This window comes from Haplochromis burtoni, unplaced genomic scaffold (assembly GCF_018398535.1).
Source record: "Haplochromis burtoni strain Fernald_Lab_line unplaced genomic scaffold, NCSU_Asbu1 Contig_571, whole genome shotgun sequence".
NCBI classification, from domain to species: domain Eukaryota; kingdom Metazoa; phylum Chordata; class Actinopteri; order Cichliformes; family Cichlidae; genus Haplochromis; species Haplochromis burtoni.
Genome location: NW_024582932.1, coordinates 311,334 through 317,243, shown reverse-complemented (window position 1 = coordinate 317,243; position 5,910 = coordinate 311,334). Strand labels below are relative to the sequence as shown.

General features: G+C 41.4%; 1 pseudogene; it reads left to right on the top strand.

The window, feature by feature from the left end:
• Positions 1-3,024, top strand: part of LOC121812400 — a 13,739-nt pseudogene extending 10,715 nt beyond the window's left edge.
• The last annotated feature ends 2,886 nt before the right edge of the window (positions 3,025-5,910 follow it).

Here is a 5,910-nt window from a genome sequence, read left to right as displayed (position 1 = left end):
AGACAGATGCCCAGCTGCTGTGCAGTTTCTGTGAATGTGGCCATGCCATTATTTCCATAATCATCATTGGTTCGAATAGCTCCAACCCAAGTCCATCCAAAGTACTTGACCAAATGTGCCAGGGCTCTGCTCTGGTAGTAGTCACTTGGTATTGTTCTGAGGAAGGATGGGTACTTGGTTTTGTCACTGAGACAAGCACATGTGGCAAAGTGACTGATCTAAAAGAGAGGAAAAAGAACTCATTCACATGGAAAAACACAAAGAATGATATATATTGATAAAGTGGAACAATAAAGGCAAATGGTTTTTGTTGGGGTTTTTTTTTCCAGAAATTCTTACATTTCTACCAATCCTACCTACCATTGGTATATAAAATGGCCCAATTACAGTTGATATTGCCATGCAAGGAGATGAAGAAGTCTCTCCCAAAATGGTCTGCACTGATGCAGGTCTGGTACAGGGTACTCCAGACACTGCAGAAAAAATTTCATTACCATTTACTAAGGCAAGTGCAACTTTTATACCTCTGGCAATGGAGCCACAAGTATCATACATTTTATAGCCCAGAGAGACTCCTGGCAGTAGATCTGAACTGTTGTTAATCTCCTCAATGGCAAAACGCATAGCCTGGGCAAACTGGAACTCTCTGAAATTCAAACTTGATCCAAACAGTAAATAATTGATATAATATTTAGTTCCACATTGAAGAAGACACAGAACATTGTTAAATGTCACTCAGTTAAAATCAATCCGTCAGTAACACAACTGAAATACATGAATATCTAAACCAGAATGAGACAAAAGACCTGACACCTTTTTTTTACGAGATCACTTTTAGATATTTCAAAATTGAATAAATTTTTGCAACGTTATACCTGGTACATTGCAGTGGTAGTGGTTTCTGCATGTAGTTATCCTTTCTGTCTTTCCAGCTGCTGTGAAAAGAGAACATCCCTCCTAGTATAATATCCCCATTCTTAGACAGTTGGGGGTTCTCAGGGTCCCCTCTTCTCTTGCATATCTCCTCACTCTGAGAGAAACACGCTACCAATAACAGTTGTAAAAATGCCCACCCCTGTTCTGGCCATTTCTGCGTAGATGGCATGCTGTCTGGAAAACCTAAACCACTGGGTGGCATTATATGGCACTGTATACAGTAAGACTTGTATTTATACATTTTAAAGTAACAAAAATTAATCCCTGTGGAACAAAAAGGTGGGGTGAGAGGAGTAACTCTGTGATATACTATAGTCTTATTCAAAATATATTCTATATGTGCTTCAATTCCAAATACGTATTTGTTATCAATTTTTTAATTGACTGAGATACAGTTTAAACTACATTTTCTTTAACTTTAATTACACTCAAGAGAATCTGATTTAGTGCTGGCTCAAAACAACAACCTGCTTTCTGATTTAGGGCTGGCTCAAAACAACAACCTGCTTTCTGATCTATGGTAGGCTCAAAACAAAAACCTGCTTTGTTATCTTATATGCAATGTTTTTCTAAACAAAGGAATATCCTGCTAGTGTTGTAGTTTAGCTTGTACTTGTCTGCTGTCTGGAGGCAGAAGGGTTGCATGTCTAATCTGCTAACAATAAATAACTTTATCAGGGTTAAATATGTGTGTTTATGCATATTTGTGTGTTTGAGCCTTGTTCAAAACATGAAGCTTGAGGTGAGAAGGACAATTAGGATGTTGGTGGCCTTCTCTCACCCTTCTGTATGATTCTTCATATATTGAGTCTGTTCTGTTCTTTAAAATAAATACAACCTGTAGCCACTTCTAACATGTTTCCTTACATATTGTAACGCACTCGATTACAAGTTAGTTGATTGTTGTGTTATTGTGTTCACATTGCCACTCACTTATGGCATAGCTGCTCCACAGTCTAGAGGCCGTTAAGCCTATCAGTCATATCAGCTAACTATGACAGAGTAGCAGAGCATGCTTGTGGCTGGCTGAGAGCATTTGGGGAGTGGGAGCATACTTGCCAACCTTGAGACCCCATAATTAGGGAGACATTCAAAAGGGCTGTTGTGGGGCCATCTCACACTTCATCCATGGAAGCCATGACAGTGGGATTAAGGAGGTCCTCAAAATATTCTTTCCATCGCTTGAATATTTTCTCAGCTGAAGTCCGCAGCGCTCCACCAACACTATACACAGTGTAGGTAGAGCAATCACTTTCCCCTCCTAAGTCGCCTGACAGTGTGCCAGAATCTCTTCGAGGCAGTCCGAAAGTCTTTTTCTGTGGCCTCTTCGAACTCCTCCCACACCCAAAATTTTGCTTCAGCCACTGCCCAAGCCGTGTTCCACTTGGCCTGTTGGTAGCTATCAGCTGCCTCCAAATTCCCACAGGCTAACCAAGCCCGTTACCATGTTCAAACACGGTGTTCGTTATGGCCAAACTGTGTTTTGCACAGAAGTCCAACAACAATCAGATCCGGGAGGCCGTTTGCGCCCCTTCAGGTCTCACTGTCATTGCCCACATGAGCATTGAAGTCTCCCAGTAGGAACACAGAGTCCCCAGGTGGAGCACCCTCTACCACCCCACCCAGGGACTCCAAGATGCTGGGTACTCTGAACCGCCACTTGGTGCATAAGTGCAGACGATGGTCAAGACCCGTTACCCGACCCGAAGGCGCAGGGAACGAACCCTCTTGTCCACTTGAAGAAAGCCCAATGTACGGACAGGAAGCCGAGGAGATACTAGGATACCCACTCCAGTCCACCACCTCTCTCCAGGAGACTGGTTCTAGAGCCCAAGCCGTGCATTTAGGTGAGCCCGACTATATCCAGCTGGTACCTCTCAACCTCACACACTAACTCAGCCTCTGTCCCCATCAGAGAGGTAAAATTCAATTTCCCAATTGCCAGTCTTGGTATCCAGGTATCAGTCCACCAGGGCCTCTGCTCCTGACCACCACCCAGCTCACAATGCACCCATGACGGTGCCTCCTGCAGGACGATGGGCCCATGTGCTTTTTTTGGGCTGTGCCTGGCCAAGCCCCATGGACTAAGGCCTGGCTTGCCCTTGGGCACCCTCCCTGGGCCTGGCTTTAGGGAGGGGCCCCGGCAACCCTATCATGGGCAGGGTGAACTGTTCCCTAAGTGTTCTTCTCATAGGGGCCTTCTGAATCACTCTGTGTTTGATCTAATCCCTCACCCAGGAGACCCTAGGTGAGGGATTTCCAGGTACGTCGAGGCCTGTGTATTTTAGCTCTGTGTTTGTCTTTGCTCAGTGTCGCGTCGTACAATCAGATTTTGCCTGTGTGTTCTAGTTTGTGTTTTTCCCTGGTTTGATTTCTGTTTTCTGCAGTCAGCGTTCAGTTCATGTTTTGTTTTTATCGCCAGCTATAAAGCTATGGTTTTCAGCGAGTCCTGCTTTTGGATCCTCACCTCTGCCTACCCGCACACAGAGCCCTGACAGAATGAAAAGGAAATTAACAAAACAAAGGAAAAGGCCAAGCAGATGGTCACAACACCTATGGATTTGAAGACTAAGATAAAAACATGCAGTAGCAGCAGCACTGGCATCACAACAACAGCTGAATCCACCAGGTCTTTGGGGGCCCCCTCCAAACCAGCCCACAATGGATTATCAGCAAATACCATTGCGAGGAAGATGAACTAATGATTTTATATGTTATTACAAATTACTTTTGCTACAGTGAATGAATGTCATTTCTGTTAATCATCAGCCTAATAATTAGGTCTGATCTTGTCATATTGCCTTGACCTGACTGTCTCATTAATGCTGTTATTACTGAACATCACCAGCAAATGCTATTGTATCATTACTGAGAGAAATCATGATGTGTAAAGAATTAAAAGGTTTACACTGCATGATTGCTTTGCACATGAGTCACACCCCTGCTAAATGTTATGTTCTGAGTTCTTTGTTTTCAGAGCATCCAACATGACCACACCACCCAACTAAATGCCAAAGGAGGGTAATTATACATGTTTACTATAATGCAACAGAGGTAGGTGAAGTGCAGCAAAGCTTTCATGGTTTAATAAAATAATAAACATTGTGAATTGGTCCAATACCAGATACCTATTTCCAAGTCTGATCTATTGTGGTTCTGTGGAGGAAAAGACTTGGATTTCCTGCTTGGATGTGGTTAGGAACCTGTACAATGGTAAGACTAGTGCTTCCAGTGACTGTAATAGGGTACTGGTCAAACCTAACTCCAATACTTTTGTGGTTAAGATGATTCCTCAATATTAATATTGATTTCATAAAGATTGTGATACAAATTGGTGTTATTGAAGTTCTAAGATGTGTGTCTAATGAGCATGTGTTACCTAATTAAATTGAAAACGTGTTTACATTCATTCTGTTGGGGAATCCCTAATAACATGTGGACCACACTATAATATCCAATTGGCTAACTTAATCTGATGATAACATTGCAGGTCCATTTGAAAAATTTGTTTTCAAGTCAGTGAGGGTGGTATAGAACAGGAAGTCCTTAGACTTCCCCTCTCCGCTCTTGGCGTGTTTGGTATTGTGTGCTGCACTCTCATTCCTAAAAACATAGCTTCAGATGCCATTGTTAGAGTATGGCAGAGGACCTGAAAAGTGAAGACGACAGTCAAGGAAGCCAGAAGGAAGGTACTGAGAGAGGAAACTTCGGTTTTTTGTTCTTTTTCCCTCCAACATTCAGGTCATCAGGCTTGTCCAGAGGACCTCATTTTGCACTCTCCTGATGGGAAAGGATGATGGCCTGTAAGGTCCATTAACTTTTATTAGAAGAGTGACAGATTTTTCTCACCTTCTGGGGACTTCTGAAACAGGTTTAAGAGAGGAAGACCACTCTGGTCCAATATCACATTGATACCAAGAAAGGACATGAGGCTTTAAGATGGATTGTGGATTTACATGTTAAAAGGTGTGAAAGTAGAGATTTGTTTTAATTTTTTTAAACAAATTTTTAATATGTGTGCCCCATTGTCTTACATATTACAATTACCTCACAATTTTTATCACGCACTTATATTTTATCTAAAATAACACATTTATATCTTATCTTTTATTACACAAATCAGTGTTGTAGAATAGAGTGTTGAAAAGATAATGTCACGCCCATCCAAAACCAGACTGCTTAAAAAATACCACAAGGAATAAGTTTTCTGTTTAGACAGTCGGTGGTTGTTTATCTGTTCTTCTCATTGCAGAAGGAGATATCCATACCAGGGTGTATGGTGATCCATGGAATAGACCCAAGGCAAATAATGGGAAACAAGTCCACGACCACAACCTCCCCCGAAAAATTTTGGCCAATCAAATTAACATTTTGTTTTTATATCTCATAATAAAAGTGTTTACTACCTGGGTGCTCTTTATTCGTACAGATTGCTGAGCTGTCTTCTCTCATAAGATTGAACCCAACAGTAGTGAGAACTGTGCACTATGAATTAAGTGTGTGTCAATCATAATATACTCAAAAAATTTTTTTTTATTGAATCATAAATGTTAAAGTCAGGCATTGTCTGAATGTTTGCTTAGTCATTCTGACCACACGCTAAACACCTCAGACAAGATCTGAGCAGTGTGCTATGTTTGCATTCTCTGCTGGTACAAAAAAACAAAACAAAACAGCACAGAACCACACACACAAACTTAATATTTTAATTAAATAACTTATTTATTTTCATGATGGTGGTCGTGGAGCACCCTTCCCCATCATGTTCTTTTTTGTGTTCCTTTCTGGTTTCAGTAAGATGATATAACACTTTGGAAAAAAAATGCAAATCAGCAGTCCAAAGCTGGAGGCAAGAATAGCAAATATTTCTACAGCAACACTGAACTTCCCCGGAGAGCTGACATATGCTGGAATAAATGTGATCCACACTGCACAGAATATCAGCATGCTAAAGGTGATAAACTTGGCTTCATT